Source organism: Centropristis striata, chromosome 12 (genome assembly GCF_030273125.1).
Source record: "Centropristis striata isolate RG_2023a ecotype Rhode Island chromosome 12, C.striata_1.0, whole genome shotgun sequence".
NCBI lineage: Eukaryota > Metazoa > Chordata > Actinopteri > Perciformes > Serranidae > Centropristis > Centropristis striata.
In genome coordinates this window covers 8396964-8423288 of record NC_081528.1, presented here as the reverse complement: position 1 = coordinate 8423288, position 26325 = coordinate 8396964, and the positions used below count along the sequence as shown (strand labels likewise).

At 39.4% G+C, this 26325-nt stretch overlaps 1 long non-coding RNA gene across 2 annotated transcripts in view; it reads left to right on the top strand.

The window, feature by feature from the left end:
• The window catches only part of LOC131982046 (uncharacterized), a 69924-nt gene extending 50519 nt beyond the window's left edge, over positions 1 to 19405 (top strand). Inside the window, exon 3 of one of the 2 annotated variants that reach the window (XR_009395347.1) lies at positions 19319 to 19405. This is a non-coding gene — a long non-coding RNA (uncharacterized LOC131982046). Of the gene's footprint in view, positions 1 to 1055; positions 1416 to 19318 lie in introns of those variants that run through there. The other variant, XR_009395346.1, reaches the window with a different exon arrangement.
• The last annotated feature ends 6920 nt before the right edge of the window (positions 19406 to 26325 follow it).

The window sequence follows — 26325 nt, the reverse complement described above, 5'->3', positions numbered from 1 at the left end:
TTGAAATATCATAAATACTTCATGAATCTTAGTGGAGTGCTGTCATCTCACTGTTAGACGATATATTGACCCAGAAATTATCGTGATAAATGACATTATTGTAATTTTAAGATCAATTTATGCAACTAATATAATGAAAATACAACAGGATTATATTGCAGGTACACTGTTTTAAGAGCAATGAAATTTTAATTCTTAAGAATATTCATACATTAGTCTTCACTCCCCTGGTCTTTTTTCTTCTTTTTTTTTCTTTTTCCCTATTTCTTTTTCACCATGTAAACTGTACGGCCTTATATATCTGTACAAATGACTGAATGACTGATAGTAAATGAAATATGTGTAGGTAACACAGTGGTAACTTACTATTTTTCATTTTATTTAATTTAATTTTTTATTTGTTTATTATTATTATTTATTTATTTTGGTGTATTCCTTGTCTGCGTGCTGTGCTATTTGTTTATTTTTTCCCCTTTTCTGTGGTTTGTCATGTGAGTGCTTTATGTGGGAAATAAAAAAAAAAAAGAAGAAGAAGAATATTCATACATGAATGTGAAAAAACAGCCGTTATTATGTTTTATTTCTGTTCATTGGGCTTAGGAGCTGCTCCCAGGTCTGATTATAGTTGATAAAACCTGTTTGTCAAACATCATGTTGACTAAAACGTTGCTGACATTATTAAGTAAACAAACCTGCAGGGAACACAATGTGAGAAATGGAGGGCAGACACAGTGATCATGGTCATGTCCATATATCATATGATATGAAGTTTATATAGTAGTTATCCTGACAGGCCGAGCCGTCTGATGGTCCCAACAGCTGTTTGCCATTTTTCCCCATTAGCTCCCAGTATATTTAGCCCTCACTCAGTCTCACAAGACGAATTGTACACAGTTCTTCTTGATTATCTGTCTCAGACTGTAGAACCACTTCCTCACCTGCCTTTGACCCTTTAGTGCTGTTGCTCATCTGGACTGATCTTTTGTTGTCGCCACTTAATCAAGTAAAGGCGATTCATTCTGATCTGCTCTGTGTTGTCTGCGTTTGGGTCCAAGCTCTTTCCAAGAGGAGCAGGTGCAGCTCGGCCTTCACTTCCTCTGAAGGACACACGTTCAGCTGCGTCCTTTGATGGATCTCGCTCCTCAACTGGGACACGACTCGCTCTGTCTCCTGACTCTAACCTCACTTTTCCTGTAGAAGCCATTTCAAGGCATTTTTTACCCTTTTTACATTTTACTCCTTGTAGTTCACTGCAATATATAAAATATGTATTTAATCTATAAGTCCTGCAGCTCTATGGAATGAGCACAATGATGGAATTCAAAAATGTCTTTGTGCAGAATAACAGTTATAATGACATAAATCATATAAAAAGAAAAAAACACAAGTTTAATTTCTCAAAAAAAAAAACATTTAAAAAATGATTGGAATTAAATAGAATTTATATATATTATATAACACTTTTTCAAGTGCCCACGAGTGAATATTGGTCAAAGAAATTGTGTCTCCACATGCTGTTCATATTGAAGTATTGTCATGTTTCCAGCCTCTCCTGTCCTCGCCTCTCTGCCCTGTGTAAACAGAAATATCACAATTTTAAGCTTCATTTTTTTGTCACTTTTTCTAACAGAAACCGATGAGCTGTTCATGCACTGTCAGAAAGTCCAAACTCTGAAGATAATGCCAGTTTCTTTCTATGATAAACTGTGTATTTTATTTATTACTTTTATATATATACAGTATATTCACCTGTGGGGTTCAGAGGGTTAAGGGAAAACACATTGGAGTGTTTCAGTGCCAGTAGGCTGATAATGCCAATCTGTGGAGTGTGTTTTAAGAAAAAATAAGTTTGGTGCATGTCATGCATCCATGACACATACAAAGAAACCAATATGAACTTGGTTTTGAATGTGCAGTGAACGCCAGCAGTGTCTTAAACCTTCTCACTCTTTCTGTATCTTTTTTCTTTTTTTATCTCTCTCATGTTTGGTGTCGGTCCAGCATTCCTCCTTCCTCTTCCTCCTCTGCTGTGAATCCCCCTCTCGCTCATTTCCCAACCTCATTCTGTCAGTCGCCCCGCCCGCCCCGGCTCGGCTCGGCCCAGCCCAACATATACATCACAGCGGCACTATAAAGACGCTGTGCAGCCAGCATGGAGGTGCTATTGGCAGAACTATAATGGGGACAACGATTTATTGTCCGCATCAGGTGTGTGTATGCGGTTCTGTGTGTGTACATGTGTGGGTGTGCGATTGAGGAATAGCACTCCACCACCCTAATGGACTTTTCTTAATTTAGATGGTAGATAGAGAGAAAGAGAGAGAGAGAAAAAGAGATGAGAATGCTAAAGACGAAGCTTTTGAAGAAGAGTAATGCTGGAAATTGGAAAGTGAGAATCCATCATAAAAGAACTGCACCATGTGTTATTATTAAATCGCTTTATCAATTAAATTTGGTGGGAAATCTTTTGGATTGTTTTACGGCTTCAAACAGCAGAATCTTGCTTTATTGGAGAGGGGCCGAGAGTTGCATTAAATTTGCTTACTGTAACCTTTACAATTCTGCAGAGGCTTGGGTCACATTGAAGTATTGTGTATTGATAAGTTTTGATAGATTTTAGCACTGTCGCCTCACAGCCAGAGGACTCAGAGATCAAACCTTTTGGCCGACTTTGTATTGCATCAGCCAGTTTGGTTGTTATAAAACTATTGAATGTGCATTCATCAGCTGTTATCAGCTCATAAGTATGGGACCTTCTAGTAGGTCCAGTAGGTTGTTATCAGCTCATTTAATGTGTGTTGTTTGGTGCCACCCTCTAGTGGCCATAGTAAGTAGTGAAAGCAAAGGTGGATGTAACGGAAAGCAGTGCATGTAAAGCATGAAAAGCTGCAGTTCGGCTGTGAGGGTCAAACAGACCAGGACTTTAAGTTAACAAAAGTTAACAATGATATCTGAATTATTGTCACTTAATTTTGTCATGATTTTAAGTAACCTACGTAAGTGTGTCACTTCTACTATCGGCGTCATCCTCGTAACAACTTCACTTTTGGCATTTAAATTCACTTATTTTACTGTTCAAACAATCACACCTAACCAGGGACTTTTTTACCCTAACCTCAGAGAAGTATTATTGGAGCATAGACCAAAGAAAACTGCTACTTTTAACTAAATCTAACTGCTTTGTTTCCATAGACTGACCATTGAATGGGCTGATAACAACCTGCTGTACCTAATAGAAGTTAGAGCAGGCCTGTGCACATTGTGGGAATGATAACTGCTGATGATGACTATTTAATCAATGTGATGAGTAATGATTGATTCATAAGATAGGACATGAACCTCATGAAATGCAGCCTTTTTTTAGTGTCTAAACCAAACAAAACTGAAATGCAACAAAACAGCAGCTGGCCACTGAATTGGCTGATAACAACCTACTGATAACGCCCATTCAACTTCACACAGTGAAGGTGTTAATTGTTGACTCTAAATTGTCTGTAATGACTGTGAGTGTTAAAGTGTCAGCCCTGTGATTGTCTGGCGACCTGTCCAGAGTGTACCCGCCTCTCGTCTCTGTCAGCTGTCTGTGTGTGTGTGTGTGTGTCTCTGTGTGTGTGTCTGGACCGAAACTAATGGTGCATTCAGGCAGATAAGTGTCCAAATTGCTAACAAGAAAAAAACATTGAAGTTTATGTCTGACTTGCATTATTTACATCCTGAAGTGAATTCTTTGTTGGCACAGACTTTTTGATCTGGCCAGAGGCTGATGACCACCTGAGCACAAACAACTGATAAATGCAACATGGTCACAAGATAGAGGTTTAATACAATTTGATGATCACTTAGAGGCCCTGCAAATGAAATGACAGGGCACATAGTTTTGCATTTTCGAAGTTTTGTTTGTGTTTACTTGCTGCCATCACCACTTTGGTATCTTTTTGAAATGCAAAATTCAGAATAAAAGGTGTTTTTATAACGTGGTTTAATTCAGAATGATCAGAGATCACAGGAATCTCTTTTAAAAGTAAGAAAAATTATGCATTTCTCATAATTTAGAGAATATGGAATATGGTAATGGTAAAAAAAACATTTTCAATGTGTTAGTTTAACCCTCTGGAGTCACTGAGTCACTCACACGCTGGAGTGAGCAAATCACACAACTTCTTCATGACGACTCGTTGTAAAACCTTTAGTAACGTGTTTCCAGCCATCAGCTTCCCTCTAAAGCAGTAGTTCTCAACCTTTTTGAGTCGCGACCCCTAATTTAACATGCATGTTGTCCGCGACCCCCGCTCACTGAACAGAATCTCACACTCACAGTTCAGATCATACAAACTCTCAATTTTGGACAAATAATAAAGCAGACAAATACTAAAACATCTCTCTGTCTGTGCATTTATATATTTTTATATATTTGTTACTTTTAATCTAAGTCCTTTGCTATAAGTTTAAAGGTCCATTCTGACACAAAATGGCCGAAAAAAGAAACAAAATGACCAAAAAAGACACAAATTGACCACAAAATGATCAAAAAAGACACAAATTGATCAAAAAAAAGACACAAAATGACCAAAAAAAAGACACAAAATTAAAAGAAAAAAAACACATTAACACAGGAACACTTTAACACAGTGGAGACAGAGCTGACTTCCAAAATGATTTGGCGACCCCCAGAAATCATCTCGCGACCCCAATTGGGGTCCCGACCCCAAGGTTGAGAATAGCTGCTTTAAAGTACTGGCTCAAACTCCATGACAGTTTTTGTTTTGATGATGATCAAGTATAAGGATAAATATATCTAGTATATAAATATAGAACTAGATGTTACCCTCATTGTACCTTCTTATATGTTATATTATAACCAAGTTTTAATTTTGGGGGGTTCAAAATGTTGATCCAGTGAGTCAAAGTGAAACATAATCATTAGGTCATATAGTGAGATTGTGCTGAAAACAATGATACCAACGTGGCATAGTAAACATTTTTTAAGTGGTTTATACAGGAAGAATGAAGCGTCAAAAACAGACAAAATAGCCCAAAAGGTCAAAGTCAGAGTGCATAAAGAATCACAACGGTTGTTGTATTTTTCTGGTGGAAATACTTACAGTTTAAAATTGAACAATGGAAATAGAAGACGGAGGCTCTCAGACTCCCCGCTCAGTCAATCCTCCACTCGCTCCACGCTTCATTTTAATGTGTATGTCTCATATGTTCCGGTAGATTCTGTTTATTGTATGTACCGTGTGGCACCCGTTTGCTGAAAAACCTAATTTCAAGGACAATAAAGTCTCAAACTAGATTTAATGCAAGAGACAGCAGGAGAGGTGAGGTGCTAAAGGTGAACCGTTGAATAATGGAAGACTTTAGGAGGCGAGAGAGGAATGGAGTGATGGACAGAAAGAGATAAAGGTGACGGAGAGAGCGCGAGGGGGAGTTCTGGTTCCACCAAACGGCGGCAAATGAGCTCAATATGTTGGAATGCAAAGTGCTGTGTATGGAAATAAAGAAATATGTTTCCACTGCAGGAATACCATCGATTTAGTTAAAAACAAGGTATTAAAACATCAATGTGTGGTGACTGTGATATAATGATATACCTTTAAAAGAAAAACGCTGAGTCTTAAATTCTTTATCCTTTCAGATTATTTTCACAACTTTGAGGATCACATGGTGATTGCCTATTTTGAAGCCTTTTTCTATATATTATTATGTAATTTATTAAAGTGATTTATGCCAACAGATAAAACTTGATACTTTTGTTATTTTTTTGTGCCATTCCTAGAGGATTTACATTTGGAGTTTTAAAAAATACATTTTTAATATTAAAAGTAAACAAAACATAATGGATATCTAAGTTTTCAACTCAAGTTATTTTATATTTGTACATATAAAAAATAATAGGCCAAACTGCAAACAGGCAAAATCACACCATATAATAAAGTTGTTTATTTTTTATTCAGATTAATGTTTTTTTTCTCCAACTCTTAATAACAGCTTATTTCAAGACATCTTGACAAGTTCCATTAGCGTTTTTTTTATTTCAAATGCATTTTTAAAATTTATTTTTGAAGTGTCATTTTTCCTGTGCATTTTCTTCCTTTTTTTTTTTTTTTTTTTTTTTTGCAATTGTGTACCTCTGTTTAAAAGAACACATCCTTGCTTTAGTAGTACAAACCACCAGGTTGATTTTTTCTGCAGTAATGCAGCTCTTTAGGTTGTTAATGTCACAAAGAAAGTTCTCTGCACTGCTAATAAGATAATACTTCAGTTACATTTCATTTTAGGTAATTTAACAACACCCATCCCAGTGGAGACTGACTTTAGTTTGGTTGTTGGGCAGATGAACAATGGAGCCCTGACTGTGTTCCATTAAATAGTTACTGTCTGGTTGTCTGGTGGAGTATGAACTCAATTTTTTTACCAACATGTGACTGATTTATTGTGCCTGTGTTAGAAATAGCTAACATGCCTTTACAAGGAACAGACTATCTGATGAGGAAAGAGAGGGATGAATGAATTCTGATGCCCTCACCTTGTCTCAGGTCAGGATCATCTCAGCAGTGACCCTGGAGCTCACATGGTTTGGTGAAAGATGCTTCAGGCTGGAGGCTGGATAATAATAGTTTCCTCCTCCTAGCCCCCACGCTATTTCACAGATCTAAAACAAAACAAATAATAACCCCAGAAATATGATTGTACAGATTGGCTCCTGGGTGCAGGGGAGGTGGCTCTGCCTCCTTCCTGCAGCCCTTTAAGTGCGTGTCATGTTTTTAATAAAATGTTCCTCCGTCCTCGCTTCCCTTCTGCGAGACGACAAACAGGACCTGAATAACAATCTCTCTCTGTTTTACCGGGCGGCTGCCGGACGGCTGCAGTTAGCATGCTAATGCTCAGCTTTCATTCATACGTATGTGTCTGAATAACAGCAGTCAGCAGTCTCCCGTTACACACACACACACACATTTTGCACCATACTTGCGAGGACCCTGTGTAACCTCCTAACCCTGAACATCTCAAGTACATGTTTAATCCCAACAATCTTATCTCCTTAATTTAATTCTGACTTCAACCCTAACGCCAAGTCTTAACCTCTTAATAGATCATAACAACACAACTATGTTTCCAATGCCATTTTTGAATAAATTGATCTCTCTGACTCTGCCAAATGTTTCATACTGAAGCTTTGTCACGGCCCTTACCGGTGCACATGAAGCCTCTTTGCTTTGGTTTCGGTCATGTCATGCACAGTGAGTCACTTCCGCCAGTTACATGCACAGTGCCTTTTCAGAATAAACTTCAATGTTCACAGGAAACGGTGAACTTCAGGCAATAAAACCACTTGAGTAAGTTTTGGAGAAGCTAAAAAAAACATCTGTGCATGATTACCGGATAGCTGGTTGACTCCATATTACAACACTGACTCTGGTTTCACACAGGACACAAACACCGGTTTCCTGGGTCCTAGTCCAGTCTTTTTATTTATTTTATACCATTTTTTGACCTGTCCATCTCTAATCTCACCCTCCTACCCTCACCAGTCCTTTGCACTGTTTGTATTACGTCTGTCTAACATCTCAACATTGCAGCAGATGGGTTTAAGCTACAGTCAATGGAAATTTGATTAGTTATCAGTTTCACTTGTGCTTTTCCTACTGTGGCATGTCAAAATGTCTGCTGTGAAAAGGTCGATTGCACAGGAAAACTGGCAAGTACTGTAGCTGGAGATTGAATTCTACCTGTAAATTCTTGGACAATGATGTTATCAGAACCAGTAAAACTGATGGTCAGAGCTACAATCCCAAGCTGTAATGAAACAAAATCCTAGTTTATGGCTGACTGCATTTGGTAAATGTTATTTTGCAAAACTTAATGATATAATAAACCTTAGAAGAACAACAGCGATTTTGCACCGCTCAGTGCTTGGGTCCTGATAATTACCTTCGAATGAAATGAGTGAAGTAAATCTGTCCATAAGCAGCAGATACACTGTGAATTTAGATCAGATTTGTGCAGGACAGGAACCCAGCAGTCCTTGTAAAAGTGAGGGGTGTCCTGGTATCTCACGTGGTGTTTATAGGGCACATACTCGGGCTGAGTTGTTACTGCAGCTGCTGAGCTTTGATTCCAGTGTGCAGCCCTTTGCTGCATGTCCCCCTGCCCCTCTTTCTCCCACCTCACCTGTCAATCAGCAGCTATAATATCAAATAAAAGCAAAGAAGTCCATATAGTTGTCTTTTCAATAATAAAAGCATTAAAAAAAGAAGTGGGAACCAAACAAACATCGTCATTCTCCAGTGAACACTAAAACTGGTCCTCATAAAGATACATCACAAATGAACACACACTCAACTAAGTAGGTATGCACACATAGTGTCGTGATATAAATACATGCATGCTTAAGTGCACAGGTACAAAGGTAGAAACACACACGCAGCTACTCTGACACTCACATGATAACATGCAAATGAAAACACACACACACACATAGACATATATACGGGTGCACACACACATAAATCAATGGTGAAATGTATGCTTCCACACACGCAGGTACCACATAAAATGCATAAATGTAACGCTACACGCTCACACCTAAACACATGCTGTCACACACATATATCCATATCTAGCCATGCATATACACACAACAGTGGAAACACACACATATGGATATACATAAATACAGATACTGCAGAGAAACACACACACACACTCCATCAGGGGCAGAGGGCTGTGACACACAGGCGCTGATGCAGCTTAATGACCAGAATAATTTAAAGTTAAGCTTCATACTTACACACACACAAACACACACACACACCCTCTTCTCACACTCCAGCAGCCACAGTGCTTAGCCCCCACTCCGCCTCAGCTCACATGAATTTTTAAAGGATCGCTTTTATTACGCTTTGGTTTTATTTGTGAACAATAACGGCGTGGTGAGTAATACCCACCTCACCCCCCCGTCCGCCATCCCTGAGCAGCTCTTGCAGCGTGGGGGGGTGGGGGAGGAGTTATGAGCGTGCACGCCGCAGCCCGGTGAGATATTTGCTGAATAGCAATTACATTTCAGCACGGTTGTTGGTTTGCATCTGAAGGTGCGGCAGCAATGCACGAATCTGACAGCGAGGACGGTGTCCTTCAGTCAAATGTTAATGTTCTCACTGCAGCGTGCTGGAGGTGTGTTTCTCCTCATCACTGAACAAAGCCAGCCTGCACATGCATTATATATTATGTAGAGGAGCACCTGAACATCTAAAGCCATCCAGTAGACTCTCCAAATCTGAACTTCCCAAAAGATACAATGAAAAGAAATGTAATTTAGTGTATAAATCGCCAAACACTCTAATTCAAAAACTCTCAGCCTTGCAGCTAAACCCAATAAGTTAATTAGATGTAAGAGGGCATTAACGCCCGATGATTTTCAAATGCCTTTTCAAATGCTTCTGATTAAACACTTTTGTTCAACAGTCACTTAAATTTGTCTCCTGCGTCCCCTGAAGTGTCTCCTGCATAATGTGAAAACTTATTTCCATTAATAGATATTTTAGCCATATTTTTCTCAAGGGAGTCCTAAATTAATTAATTACCTTATAATTACCAAAATAATATGTTCCCTCTGATAATTATTGATTCCCCGATCGATCCCTGTCACCTCGACTCTCTGGCTGCACACATTACTTATTTTAATATTAGACTGAGACACCTGGAGGCTTTCGCTGTTCAACACAACTCTTACTTTTCTTAGCCTCTGTGAAGATGTAGCTTATGCTACCCTCTGTGCACAATTTAGTGTTTCACAGTTGCAAATAAAGTATGCATTACAGACAGAGAATAAAATACTATAGAGTATAGAGAATTTTTGTGACATGAGGACACAATTTATCAAGAGATGTTTTTGGACCTGAGGAACTTTATGACAGTTCTAAGAATCTGTCGTTTTACTTTGTTCACACTGGAAAAAGTAGGAAGAATTACAATTCTTAGAACCCCTTTTTTAGGGACTTTTTTAGCTCTTATAGTAGGAACTCTTCCTGCGGGCTACATGGTGGTGTAGTTTTTAGGTTTTTCTGTTAACAAAGTAGCCGTGGTTTCATCTAAACCACAGACTGTCTGAAGATTGCTCAATGAGTTGAGCCGCAGTATTGAGTTCCCGCCCAACCAATCACGAGTCAATTACAGTTTTCAATCATGACGTCATAGTCCCGTTTTATAGACTCAAGTAACTAATTAAAAACCAACCTGATCAGAAAAATTGAACAAACATCAGCGTGATAAGAATGACCTAAAATGACAGAAACATTTATTTGAACTCTGCTTTGAGTTTTAGTTTTGCTCATGTCTCATCCACTAACATGGAGGGGGCGGGGTTTATAACCTATTCTGAAATTCGCCACCAGGCGGCAATCCAAATGTTTTAGCCTCAGTAGTGGGGAGCTGCCATGCTGTCAATCTTTATATTCAATCTATGATCTAATTTGAAAGGAGATAGTTTAGTCAGAGACCCCCTCCACATCATCCAACAGGCTCACTTTCAGATTCAGCTCAGTTACACCTGCAGCCAGCCCAGAGCATGTATCTATTTCTGAGTGCAGGGGGAGGGGAGAGAGCCCCAGTGTGCCCGGTGTTTCCCAGATGGGACTTGAGGCCACTCATGTTTATAATCCAGGCCAAAACAAACCGCTACACAGCGAAGCGTTGAGCGGCCGGTCCGAGCCCAGAGGTGTCACGCTGTACGTCAGCGGCTTCCCGGTGAATGTTCAATTACTGCGCTCAGCATCCCCCGGAGTGCTGCATGATTGCTCCTTTAAGAGAAGCAATTTAATACTGTACATTACGCATGGAGCCAAAGGGCATAGCTCATAGCAGAGAGGAACACTGGGTAAACAGGATGCAGAGCGGCTCCGGAGAAGGAGAGGGGAGAAGTTAATTTACAGCAGGACTCTAACTGCTGCATGGCCGCGCCAACAGGACCCAACGCTTTCTGCTTCCAATATGATGACACGATGGCTGTTACTGACTGAAGAGTGTCAATCCTGCATGAATCATCATCTTGCAGGACTTTTCAGTGCAATTTCTGCACTTTTTCAGCCTTATTTTTCATTTTGTGATAGTTTTAGACAAAATTGGACTTGGTATTTTTTTTTAAATACGATCTTGCTGACAGATTTGCTTGCACCTTAAAAAAATCCCATTAGATTTGATCCAAAATGTCCATGAACTCCATCTTACCCAACAATATTTATTTTGTCTCAACTCAATATTATGTCCTGCTGTCTTGCAGTGTCCATCATATCGTGCCCTAAAGATCATAACCTTTTTCATAAGTTTCTATAGTCCGCAAAATGTACAGAACAGAATACAAAATGAAAAAGATGAGAAAGAAAGAAGGGCTGACAGAGAGAGGATTTGATCTATAGTGGAGTATAAGAGAGAGAGGTCCTGACCAGAAAAAAACCTTCTGAAAGAAAATGGTGATTAATACTGTTGATTGAGTCTTCACACACCAGTGGTCAGCTGAAGCCAGTCTCTTAGAGAGAGTCTGTGATGCAGCGGGTGGATGGACAGCAGAAGAAGAAGAAGAAGAGGAGGGGGAGGAGGGTGACATCATTTGTGGAAAGGAGGGCCTGTCAGTGCGATCACATCAGCAAACTCTGTGACCTTTGAGACCGAGCCTTAAAGAGTGAAGCCGGGGCTGTTTTCCCTCCTTCCCGTGTGACGGACGGCTGTCTAATCTGCTGACAGATGACTCAGTCAGCCTCAGGTACCCGGCTGCAGACGAGACCTTTTTATCTGCTCGCTGGATTACACTTGATTTCTACCCTGTAAAATGTTAGATTCTGTTGTGTGAAAGCAACTTATTTCTCGTCATAAAAGGTGGAAGTTTTGAATGTGCAACATCCATTTAAAGAGATGAGGAAAGTCTCTGATGGGAAACACTGATGACACCTGATTTGTATGTCAGACGATGGGCGTTATAATTTATGAACAACGTCATGATGGAAGTGACATTAGGGAAGTGACATTAGGGAAGTGACATTAGGGTAGTGACGTTACAGAGTATTAAAGCAAAGGAAATGGAGCATATAACTTGGGGTTTGTGTCCCATGCAAGAAAAGTCTACTAATTGAAGAAACGTCTGTGCGTCATGTTTTTACATAACCCATATAACTCTCAGTTCTGGTGCTCACGTTCTTGTCGTAACACCTTGGGATTTATTCATTCACTCATTCATTAACCGATATCCTTATCCACACTCAGGTCGCGGGGGCTGGAGCCTATCCCCAGGTACACCCTGGACGGTTCGCAAGACAATCACAGGGCTGACACAGAGACGGACAATCACGCACTCATTCACACCTACGGGCAATTTAGAGTCACCAATTAAACCTAAGTGCATGCATGAGGAAGCTGAAGTACCCTGTGAGAACCCACGCTGACATGGGGAGAACATGCAAACTCCACACAGAAGAGTGGAGCCAGCGACCCTCTTGCTGTGAGGCAAGAGGGCTAACCACTACACCATTGTGCAGCCCCACTTCTGGGATGTAGGTGCATTTATTTAAGTTATTTAAATTTTTTTTTTTTTGTAATTTCTCCACTCTAGTACACACTGACAGAGAGAATGGAAGAGGGAGACAGTGTGAATTACCTGCTGCAACGACCCAGTTTACACGTTTTGAAATGTGTCTTGGGCGATCAGATCACAAGTGGACAGATGAGACACTTTAACTGTTTATACCTGTGTGTATCAGAGTCTCAAAGGGTCTCCAGCTGACCATGTATTTAGATGTTGGTACTACCTGCACCACTTCCGCAAGGTGAAACTGCCCCGTTCACATTTCTTACGTCAGATAACACCAACTCCTTGAGTTGCTAGCTGCTACCCTCATAAACAGCCTGGTAATGAGTCCTCCATATATACGATCGTTGGACCTCTGTCATCAAAACGACCACACGGGCTGCACTGATGATGTATTGTCCTGTTACGTCCTTGTTGTCGTCCACATCTCAAAATATATGTGGTCAAATGTGTTCTAGACCACCTCAGCAAATTGTTTGAGTGATCTGATCACAATGCATCTTACACCCTGATTACACTTGAATTTAATGTATATAGTAAGTAAATGGGCTCAAAGGGACACGGGTATCTACCAGTGATCCACTGGGATGTCTCTATTTTACTTTTCTAAATATCTTTTAAAACACCTTACCAAGAAGTGTTTTGCCTTAACCTTTGGGAAGTGGATTTGTGGTGTAACGGCAGCCTTTAAATAAAACATAACAGCTTTGCTTTCCGCGAGCAGCTATTGAATGGGCTGATAACAACCATCCCAACCTGCCAGCAGGTGTAGCAGACCCTTACTAGCCCATTCGTATGGGCTGATAATCGCTGATAATGCCCATTTAATCGTCTGAAACAGGTGCTGTTGGTGATCAGTGATTTTGATACAACACAACTCCATAAAATTAACCTGTGAGTCAAAGTCCCAGAGCTTAATATTTTCAAGCTTCTTTCATCAACAATTCCACGTAATGCATCTTGCATTCATTTTACATCATGATGAGTGGTTTCAGGGTGTTTGTGTGAAGGTAAATAAGTCTGTGAACATATTTGAGTTTTCCTGCAGGTTTCATGTTAAAATTCAAACACTAGTGTGCATCTTCAGTCTGTGAGGATCAGGGGATGGATTACATTGTGATGACATTTAGATATTTATTATTTTGGTTAACCCACTTGTTAACCTGCCTTTACTACATCTACCCTGGATTCAACAAGTTAAGTAGAAACATTTGTGTTTTGGCTTAGTTTTACATCTTGCTGCATTCTGGTCTGTTTCTTTGCTCCTGTTGGTGAAGAAGCTGAACTCTGATCTCTTGCTCTTTAAATTCAATTAAATGATGTTTCAGTTTCATCCTCTTCTGCTTCCTCTGTTTAGTCTTGCACTTTATCAACATCTGTTGCCATTTTCCCCTGAGTTCTTCCCCGCCTTTTCCAGTCACCTGATCAGTCTCCTGCCAATCATTTAACCTCAGTATACTGTATAAACTCTCTAGTCCTTGCTGGGATTGTCAGTATTGCAGATCAGGTTGCTGTACTGTGACAAATTGGCATAAGTAAAGACTATTTTATCCCTTTTTTCTTCTGTTCAGAGTTCAGAGAGTTTGCTTTGGCCCAGGAGAGAGGACGCTTACAGGCCAAGAGAGATTCTGGGTGACTGTCCTCTCCCTCTCATCTGTCTCCGTCCTCTGGCCAATCCTGTGGCTCCAACTGCCCCTTTATCGTTTCTGTGGAAGTATCTTTATCATTTTTTAAAGACTGACCACCAACAGACTGTTGCTGACTTGTTTTATATGAACAGCAAGGCTAAAAATAAAATAAAATCATGGGGCTCAAAATTTAAGAGAAAAGAAGCTTAAATCCCAAAAGCAGATGCATCCAAATTCTTCTTACTAACTATTTTTGCATTCAGTGAAAACAACAGTCTGGGTGTAAGATAAGTATAGACAAGAGGGATGAACTAATCCTGGTTTAGTTATTAGAAAAACACCAGGCTACTTTTCTCAGTTTTTTACTCTGGTTTCATCAGCAACATGGGGATTCTTAATGTAAGAAATAAAAAAAACTTTAAATATTAATTCTTATTAAGTATGACTTGAGGGTTGGATGAGAGATGATATCTCTCCAGGTGGACTTTGGTGGTCTAGATTAAATTTAAAGTTATGGGCACAGTTTAATGAACAATTTCCATATGTTATTATTGGAAGCATTTATGCTGATGACATAGAAGGTGACATAGAAGGTGACATTGAAAGTGACGTATCTATGTTTTAATGTTGCAGTCCGGTTTGTCTGGTAGTTTAAGTGCAGAAGTAGCTGTTTTGAAGCCGAACTATGTTTTTCTTTTTACCCCCATCTTAGTCAAGTGGTCTTATGCACCACTTCCTGTTAACGTGTTTTATTTTGAAATCCCACTATGCATGTAACTAGCAAAAATGGTCCCTGACAAACCTAAAACCGAAGCAAATCGGTTCAGTGTGTGTCTGTATCATATGCAGAAGGCTGTGACATGGATGAGTATGTGTTTGTGGACTTTATCGCTCTGTACACCACATTGCCTCACTTCTGCCTCTGCTCTCATCATAATAACTAAAGCCACTTGAGGTTGCTGTCTGGTGGCTATGTAATGATACCATTTTTTTTTTAATAAAAAGAAATAATGAAATAAAATGATTAAATAACTATAGTATCATTTTCTGCATTATGATCTTCAAAAAGGAAAAGTTCTCATAATGGGCATTTTGGACAACATTTGAGCTGGTCATGATAAATCAGCTGATAAGATTAGCTAAATAAACAGGCATAGACATTCTTTAGACCACAAAAAGTTTTAAAATGACCCTAAAAATCTGAGTTGCTGTAAGTCATGGATATGAAAGAACACCAGGCGGGTCATAAGTGTCTCCAAGCTTACAAATACATGCCTTATCTCCAAATTAGCGCTCATTGCATTTCAAAGGTATATCACCACAAATAGTGAGTGAGAACAGCCTGCTGCGGCCCTGTGCTGTGTTTATACAGCAACATTAAAACGGATGATTGAATACTAAAGGAAACTGTGAGGTAAATAATAAAACTAAAGAATGGTTCAGCAGCTCCACCAGATGATTTAAGTGCTGAAAGTTAAAAACCCAAGAGAATAATAAGAGGTAATAATAATAATATACTGGTGCAGCCCTCTCTCACTCACACAAACACACACACACACACACACACACACACACACACACATTCATACATACACTGCCCCCCTGTAGAGAAGTATTGTAAGTACATGAGAGGCTGACTTTCGTACAACTAATTAGTCCCTGCTTGTTTCCCACAGTTGGTCCCTGGTGACTGACTGTGTTGAAATCACAAAGCTCTTTCTTTACTTTCTCCCTCTCTCTGTGCTAATACTTGCAGGTCTGCATCCAAGGGCATTTTCTAACTATCAACACAAGATTTCAGCTTCTTGCAGGAACAAACCAAACAAAGCAAACAACAAGGATTTTAATGTTTGTTAAAGCAGCAACAAACAGAGCAGAGGCAGTAATAGTGGCAGATAACAAATTCTTATCGTGTCTTTGCCATCTGCTCTCAATAAACGAAGCGGAGGTCTGCCCGCGATGCCTCAGCCTTTCATTCCTCAAATCTGTCGCCACCAGCTGGCTCAGCGGCGGCGTTTAGGTGTACGACGAGAGCGAGCCACCAACCTGGCACTGCCAAGGTCACACAGCCACCCAAATTAAAAAGAACAAATACCTCTTTTTAATCTTTCAGAGGTGACTCCAGCTTTGTGAAACTTTACATCGTAATGTTTTTAAAGACAAAGTGAAATGGAGTAGTCGGGCGGCGCCGGAGAGAAAACTTCTCTCAGGGGAGCCGAGGTGTATCAGTACTTGGTATTCAACAAGGATTACAGGTAGCTAATGCTGACCTTTAAAAGTCAAAAACACTTCAGTTATGAGCCACTCTGCTCTTTTTTCTTTATATGGTTTGTGACCTTGATGTTTCACTCAGAGTAATAAAGCAGACGCTGTAATGGAGGCTGCGGGTCTGAGACACCTGAGGAAACCAAAAGAGAACAAAACGCTGTGAAATGTTAACATTTTCCACTGAAATTACTTCTGAAAGCATACGGGACTTAGATCTTTTAGTTTTATGATTACACTAATTGTTACATGGCATTCAGTGTGTAGGAGGCGTTTTTAAAAAAAAAGAAATATTGATGTGCTAAAGCTTTTGCCTTTGTTGAATTTTTTTCCAAGAACCTTTTGGTTTTGTTCATGAAGGTTAACCGATGATTGCTTAAAGCCTTTTGTTATTCAGTGTTTCAACGTGGCAATGCATCTGCAGAAAAGTGACCAAAAGCCTTGATAAAAATGACTTCATGTAAAAACATCCAAGAATACAGACGTTTAATTCTGATTCTTTGTTTCAGTACAATGAGGCTTTTTCTGATTTTCTGATGATGAAGCAAAAGCTGCTGCACATTATTCACAGTTTCTTACCAAAGACATTCATCATACGACATTAAATATTGATTTGAAATATCACTTACAAGCTTCAGAGAGATGTATAGCTGTTGCATCATACTACATATCATGCAGGTCCTTGTATCCGGATCTGTCCTGCCTCAAAATGTAATACTACATATGAAGATGTGGAATTTTCTCGTTGTTGTTACTTATCTTATTATATCACACAAGTCTAATTCCATCAATTGTTGTTTTATCTGAACCTGATACAATGACATGAAATAAGATTGTCCTCCCCTAGTATATGACTACACAGGTGGTTTATATTAGCAGCTTGTTCGGGCCCATATTTACAATTATTGTTGGGCAGCGCCCTCTAGTGGCTGCACTAGTTATGACAGAAAAAAAACATGAAATCAGGTGACGTTGTAGAAAGAGCAACAATGTGTTTAAAACTGCCATTCTAATGTTGCTACTGGTCCGCCCTCCCTCAAAAACGTAAATATAGGTTGTTTGTACAGGCAAAATACGACTCATATTTACGCTTCACTGTCCTCTGATGCCATCTTGCTGATGTAGCAGTATTGATCAACAGCGATGCAGAGTTTAAATGACGGATGTCGAACAAACTGCAGATTTTCACCAGGAGAGCAGGGTTCATGTCCCTTCCATGGCTTACGTCACCCTCGTAACTTTAAGCCAGGAACACACCGGCCCGACTGTCGGGCGTTGGGGACAGTTGGATGACGTCGGGTACGCGTCTGTTTGGTGTGTTCATCTGCATCTGGGAAGCGAGGAAGCTGCATGCTCGACATGCTTAGTCTGGGAGCGACGGCTGTCGGGAGAGCAGACTCGTCGGGTCCTCTGATTGGCTGTGTGCTAGCTATGGGCGGATCTGATTGGCGGTGCTCTAGCGAATCAGCACGGTGTGTGGGAGGGGCAGAAGTGACGAGAGTAAACAAAACACGTCTTCGGGCAAGAACGAGTCTGAGAGCAGACAACGCGACTATCAGCTCAGCTGGAGCGAGCATTTTGCAGCAAAGTTTTGTTTTCCAAAACGTCCAAAACGTCTTCTCAAAACTAATAACAAGCTTAATGCTGTGTGTGCTTTGTTTTTAATCTCCATGGTTACTTCTATGGTTTCTCCGTTACATCATTTCCTGTTTTCATGTTTTGGACTACAGTCACGAGACTAGCGCCACCCATTGTTAGGGAGACTTATTGCATCTCGTGCAAGCGCAGAACGTACAGGCTGCTGTGTAGTTGGCAGTCGTCGTGGCGACGTGTTTCACTGCTTTTTTTCACCCGACTGTGTCTGACGAGAAGCGTCGGGTCCCGTCGGGGCGGTGTGTGGGGGCCTTTACTTACAGCATTTACGTGCAATTATTTCCTGTTTAAACTGTCTTTTATAATGCCTAACCAGGAAGTTTTCTGCTTTTTTTATAACCACGACCTGTACATGTATGTGTGTGTGCTATTTTAGAACACTCTCACAAACGCTCATTGATGTGTCATTATGGATTGACAAACGGTCTATTCTGTCATATATATGTTAGAGATATTATTATGACAAGAGAAAAAAAAGGCCTCATTCTCTGCGATCAGGAGCTAAAGAGCTGAAGGCGACTGCTCCATCATGTCATCAAGGTTAAAAACACTCATGCTGCGCAAGAATAAACAAAATCTGATCGCGGTTGCTCGTGGCATGACAAGGTGAGAGTGTCCAACCCGCTGACTGACCCATGGCTCGACATCCCCTGCAGTTCTCATGTCAGTCTGTTGTCTTTGTGTTATCGAGGCTCAGTTTAGAAAGACGTGAGTCTCTTTCATCCTTTGCTTCAGTGCTAGTTTCCCCTTTAAAATCATGTTGTTGGAAGTGATTTTTGGGAAAAGTATACTATAGGATGACTACAGAAACCAACACAAATGTCATGTTTGATGGTTTAGAAGTTAGGAGTTGTTCTGGCTGAAAATGCCAATAATCGCCTCAAACAAGTGACTAAAAGGAGAAGAGATAAAAGAAGAAACGACACCACATCTTTATGGCAGTTTCAACTATTAAAATCAACATTTAAAAACCTTTCAGAGACAAATACTGAAGTTACAATAACAGCACGACTGCTGCTCTAGTTTTGTTTCTAATGAAGCCGAGCTGTGTCATCTATAAACACTGTTTTCTCTTCACATGCATTAAAATCTTCAAGGTTTCATTTAATGCTTTTCAAGCAGATCTTATCCTCTGAATATCTGTTAAAGAAGCTCTCTTCTCTTTCTGTGTGTGTGTGTCTGTGTGTTTCAGTCCCTTTCGCCTGCAGTCACATTTTTTAATCAGGCTCTCAGATGTGATGGTGTGCTGCGACAGGATTTGGTGTTCCCGTGTTTTTTTGTTCTGTTGTGCTGCTGCTGCTGCCAGCTCCTGTTAGGACCGGAGAGTGGACAAGACACGACAAGGTGGGGGAGGAAGCGAGGTGAGCCAGCACACATGCAAACTGCATACATGTGTGTTTTTCTGCATTCATGAGGACCCTTACATTCATTGTATAACAGTCACACATCAAGCTAACTTAGACCGAACACTTATTTCACCCAAGATAGAAGTTTAAACCAAACGACTTGTTTAAAAATATTTCTCAAACCATGAACTAAAAGTTTTAGGCTATTTTATCCATTTTTTTTTATCTTTTTCATTCTGCCTGTAAATAACACTTAAATGTTGTTGCCATGTTGGTATCATTTTTTTCAGCACAACCTCGCCTATATGACCTGATTATTATTATTTATTTATTTTCACTTTGACTTACTGGATCAACATTTATAACACAAAAAACATAAAATCAAATTCTAAAAATTATGGGGTTTTTTATCTTTCAAAACACTATCAGGCTCAATGTAGAATTTTAAGTGTATCAAATGTGAACACAGGTTGTAAATGTGACATCTAAGAGGTAAAATGAAGATAACATCTACTTCTATATTTTTATATTAAATATTTTTGACCTTATCTCCGGTTTTACTTGGCCTATCATCAGTATAATGTCTGCTTTGTGCCTGTATTTCCTTGCCCTTGTAACATTTGTCCTCACAATTATAGAAATACAGCATGCACACAAACACACTCGGCCACACACACACACACACACACACACACACACACACACACACACACAGTTTACAGGCATGTACACACGAATACTCATAAAAGAATGATTCATACATGAAAAAAACAGATTCTCTACATATGAGAGAGACGTCACCATTAATGGTCACTGTAGTAAGTACAAAAATGTATGCACACACACACACACACACACACACTGATGCCCCTGGCTTGCAGCCAGAGTGACCATATCCTCTCCCTCTGCGGACTGACAGGACATTAACACCTCAACACCTCTGGCAGATGGAGAGGAGGACATTTTGTTAGTGAGAGGGGGCAGAGCAGCCTAGTTTCCTTTTTCGTCTTTATTTCTAACAAAAAAAAAGAGTGTGAGCAGGAGGACATAACACATTAGACATGAATTCACCCTTAATTTTAACCAGTCATCTAGAAAGTAGAACAGATTTCTGGGGAACACATAACTTTACCTTTTAAGTGATTAATCTAGTAAATTTAAATTAACAGACCTCATCAATCACAACTACTTACAGCTGATTTGTTTTTTATCAGACAATTGAATAGTAATTTTTCAGCTGTACTCCACCTTCTAGTTGATCCAGCAGTTTATCGGCTACTTCAAAGTGAACTCTTTAGTGGTTGGAGTTGGAAATGATGTTACAGAGTGTGAAAGCAAAGGGGGAAGTAACATAAAGTAATATAAAGCTCATAAGTCACTGTTTGGGTGAAAGGTGAAGGGGTTGGCCTATGGGTAAAACAAAACCAGAATTTTCTCCCAGGGGGTTACAGATGTGCCAGCAAAGACCATGACTTCTGCCTTTTTTTCGTTGAAATTCAAGAAATTTGAGGCCTTCCCAGCTTTAATGTCATGTAAGCACTTTAGGAGTGGGTCAACAGGAGTCAGTTTTTTTGAGGGGGACATAGATCTGAAACAAAATACCATGTTTCCTGAGAATGGACCTAATGGGAGTAGATAGAGGGAGAATATAAGAGGGCCAAGCACAGAGCCCTGCGGGACCCCACATGAGAGAGGAGCAGTGGAGGACACAGAGTCACCGAGGCTGATGTGACAGGTAGGACCTGAACCATTGTAGTGCTGTGCCACTGATGCCCACCCACTGCTCCAAACGAGCTAACAGGATTTCATGGTCCATTTGGTGTATCAAATGCTGCAGTCAAATCTAAAAGTACCAGGACAACACAATGACCAGAGTCAGTAGCTCAAAAGATATCATTAAAAACTCTGATTCTGTGCTGTGCAATGTTTTAAAACCGGATTGGAAAATCTCAAGAATATTTTGTTCACCTAAAAAGCCCATGAGCTGGGAGTAAACAATCTTCTCTAAGATTTTAGAGATGGGCCTGAAATTTGCCAAGACAGTCAGATCCAGCCCAGGTATTATTTTTTTTTTTAACAAAGGCTGCACAACAGCATGTTTAAAGTTTACAGGGACCACCTCAGAGGACAGACTGCTACTGATAACTGTGACACAAGATGGGCCAACAGTGTGAATATTAGCTTCATGATGTCCAGATCAGCTGCTTTGGTGCACAATTACTTTTTTTTCATTGAGAATTCATATATAGCATTTAGTTCTCTCTGACGTCTCCACATTATTCTCCAGATATCTGCATATAAATGCAACGTGCATTTTTTTTGGCCCCAGACTTAATCATCAATCCAACATGGCTGTCAACTTTTAGTGTTGTTAAATGTCTTGAAACATTTGTTGACCTTCATGGGAGTGATCAGTCACAACTGGGATGCCAAATCATGTAACTTATGAGTTGATATGAGTGTTTTTAACCAAATTTACAGATGAGGAATGAAAAAAAAAATCTGTAGAAGATTAAGATAGAAGAAACAAACAGTAAGATTGAGCACGTATAAAAATTAGAAACAAAAATCAAATTACACCAGGAAAAAGCCAGTCCCAGAATAGAAGAGGAAATAGATAAAAGGAGAAGAGCTGATGCTGCTGCGTCTGTATCACACACACACACACACACACACACACACACACACAGCGACTGTTTGTCCCACTGTCCCCCAGTGAATCATTTCACTGTCCAGATGACAGAATGAAATTAGTGATGTGCATGCATTTGAGTTTGTCCGCAGGCGAAATCAAATTACCAGCCTCCCGTGGAGAGGGCTGTTTGTTTCACAAAACTCCTGCAGTCCTGGAGTTAAAATTATAATGCTAATTGCCTGAGCTCTTCCGTCAATACTAATGCCATCTGGAGAGGATTGAGAGAGGGTAATAAAGTTGGGAAAACATAAATTGCAACTTGTTGCCAGAGGCGGAAAAAGTGACCCACAGGATCAAAAATATGGATCCAAACGAGTTCAGAAAGCACAATATCCCTGTGTGGTTAAACTAACAATGCTGAGGCAACTTATTCCATGCTGTTATCTGAAAAGTCTCCCTGTGTCTCCACTTTAGGACCCTGGCTGAGACTCACAGCATTGAGAAAAACATCTCTGATTGTTTTTTATTAGTTTGGTGATTTGTTAGTGAGCTGGAAAACTACAGCAGCAAGAACACTAGTCGTAAACTGGACTCTTGATTTCTTGATTTCTTGATTTCCGGTCTAAGGAATGTATACGCCATTTGATTCTCTCTGTCTGTTATAAAGCCAATTTGAAAAAGCTGATTTTATTATATATATATATATATATATATATATATATATATTATGGTCGTTCAGCCATGCCGTTCAGGAAATTATTATAAATATATGGATTCAAAACCTGAGAATATATATTGAAAGTCTGAGAATATATATCCAGTATATATCCAGATTATTCTAAAACATATATCTATATATGTTTTAGAATTATCTTGAAGGGTTTGCTTGGGTAATTTGATTTGATTTGATTTTAGTGCGCTCTGACTCAGAAACAGAATAAGAAACAAAAATCTGCTCTCAGCGATGTCAACTCTATAACATAAAATAAATAAAAGTTTAGTTTAGTCAGGGAAAAAATGACTTCTCCTGATGTTGATGGTAATTTTCCCCAAACATTGGTCCCATTACTGGCCAGAGGTGATACATTTTTTGTGGTTATGTAGACGTTTGTGTTGGGCTGGGTGTTGTGGTGTATGCCTATTGCTGTTGATGTGGGTGTACTCCATTTATAAGATAACGTTATCTCATGTTACACACCGTAGGGGAGATGAAAAAAAAATCCAGAAATCCTTTACATATAAATGAGTCCACAGACTGGTAAAGGCAATGGAGAAGTTAAGCTCGTTAAGCTACATTATAATACGTTTATACGAAGCGATTACTACAGTCAAATTGTTTCAAATACTACTTTCAAACAATTTTATTCAACAAAAATGTGGTTTTGTTTCAATACATTTTTTTTCTTTTCTTTAAAGTGCAACGTTACAGAGGTAATTTTGATTGAGGTTTGGTTTTGCCTCACTATCTCTGCCCACCTTATTATCATGTTGAGTCAGCGCTCTGCTGTCTCGTGACGTCTTTGTGTCTTCAGCACGACTTGTTTTTCTGAATGGAGCCTGATGAGCGGTAATGAAGCTAAAGGACAGAAGCTGTCATCTCTGCTACATGACTCATTGTCTGTGATGAGGATGTGAGGGTGGTTTAGTTACATACATTACACATGTATACATTCGCGCACACACACACACACACACACACACACACACACACACACTACATGTAAATTAGCAGCTCGGCGCGACCACGGGCCTCGCTGCTGCAGCTCCATTAGAGTTTAAGCGGCTCGTTCAAGGACACTTTGATGGCGGCCATTAAAGGAGAGATGGAGCGTCTCATTCTGTTTCCATAATCAGATTCTCTTTTTTGGAATAGAAAGAGCCAAAAAAAAGGCATTAATGCAAAACACACTCACACACACACACACACACAGAGTACATCTCTGAAATTGAAAGACTGAGGACTCACTAATGTCCTGCATTAGGACGGCATAGCTGCAGGGGGAGACATTATACAGAAAAACAGAGGCAGCAAACACACACACACACACACACACACACACACACACACACTCTCTCTCTCTCTCTCTCTCTCTCTTTCCCATCCCTCCTCCTTACCTTTAGCTCTGCTACATTTCATGTCACCCCCCCAACAAAATCTATATTTTCAGATTTGAGACAAAAAAAAAACATAAATTGCAAGAGTCAGCACACTGTAAAAGGCTCAAAACTGTTTCTTTTTAATTAATGAGGTGACGTCTCCATCCTTTAACTTTAGCCTCCTTTTTCTTTTCGGGCAAAAAAACTACAAAAAAAATATTTTTTTACATGCAGAATGACCAAAACGCTGCCTTATGAATGGTCATCCAACAATAAGGTCGATTAATAATTTAAATAATTTATTTTCACAGCAAACAAAAACCACCTCAGTACATTAAGAGGTAAAATATGATTACACAGGTTAGATAAGAAAATAAAAAAGTATACTGTCAGCGCTGCACACAGGAACAAAATGTACATTAACATTCGCACACATACTGTACAAACACACAGCGTTAGACAAACAAGCGTGCCCTCTCCTGGGACGGAGGAAGATCAGCTCTGATCATTATCTGAGTCCACCGTGACACAGTTGCTTTTGTGTGGCTTAAGAGTGTATTGATTCAAAGATTATATCAACCTTGAGATGAATATCCCGTCTGAGTCTGTGTGAGAGGTGAGGATGTGTTTTTCTTTCTGTACGCTTGAGTCTGGAAATCATTTCTGCAGCTTAACGGGGTAATAAAGAGGAATAACTGCTGCCCACACACAGGAAGTTTGCTCTTCATTCATTTTGGCTTTTTTTTAAACCTCTGAAGTCCAGGAGATTTTGGTTCAAATTTGTCAACTTCCTGTGCATTCGTTTCTGTCTCTGTTTAGCATCTTTCAGTGCACATGCATGGCTCCTTTTTCTCGACACAAACTTGGCTGTCAGTCAGATTTATCCTTTTATTTTAATTACCAAAGTATAAAGCTGCCAGGAAACGAAAATACAAACAAAAGACACATTTATACACACAAAAACAGCAGAAAAAATACTAAATAATATAACTACAAAACAGTCTATTTGCATGTTAATAAAAAACAGTAATAGTTTTCATTGTAGAAAGAAAATTCACATTTTAAAATGGTCTAGAAACATAAATGGCACACTGTTAAAGCTCCTATGATTGCACTTTCAACTGGCTTTCTCAGCTTGTCTACATATCTTACAGTTATTACTGTAAATAAAACATGTGTATTTTCAATAAATAGATGGACTCCAGAGGGTTAAAGGCAGAACTTATTTCATTGGTGTAGTTAAACCTCAAGGCTCATTATTTGGGGTGAACCAAAGCAGTGCTAATGTCTTTGTGATCACAGCCTGACTCTGGTCAAAGGGAAATATTCAAAGAAAACATTAAACAGAGGAACATCCAGCTCCTCTTCTAGTTTGCCAAAAGCGACATTTACTCAAAAAAAATCAAGATAATTTAATTGCAAATCATACTTTCATTGGTTCCAAGTGCTTTTCAACTGATAAAGAAGTCGTGAAATTTGCATCACTGATGTTGAAACATCAGCAGCCAGACTAACTATCCATTAGTTTCAACTTATTAAATTCAGTGTTTCTCAATCTTTTTCTTGTCATGGACCCCTAAATTGATTCACATTAGTTCACATACACCCATTTGACCCCAAGATCTTACTTCAGGGTCCTCCATCTGAAATACTTTACATTTTTCAACTATACTGATCAGTAATAACATGAGTTATGCAGAGTTTTAGGCCTGAAAGTTTTGCAGGTTTGGATTGATTTGGATAATAGTAATACTGCGGCAAACCAGTAAACCATAATTGTTTATTGATGAACTTTGAAGTATTTCTAACTTTACTTCACTTTGTGAGCAGTGTAGTTGTGGAGGAAGTGAAACATATGATCAGAGTAGTCACTCGTATGATTCTTACTTAAATTGAGTTCACTTTTATACTGATTTTGGTGGTAAAAGTGAACAATTGACCATTTTTCTGTGTTCTGCCTTGACCTCTTTTTAAGCAGAGAACTGCTTATCGAAGCTAACTCACTAAAGTAACTGCTAAAGATAAAGAAAAAGTTGCAATGTGGGAAGGCTGATTTCAAGCCCTTGATGATTCCTTCATGAATTTATATTAACAGAAGAAGTCTTTCTCAAGATTTTGACT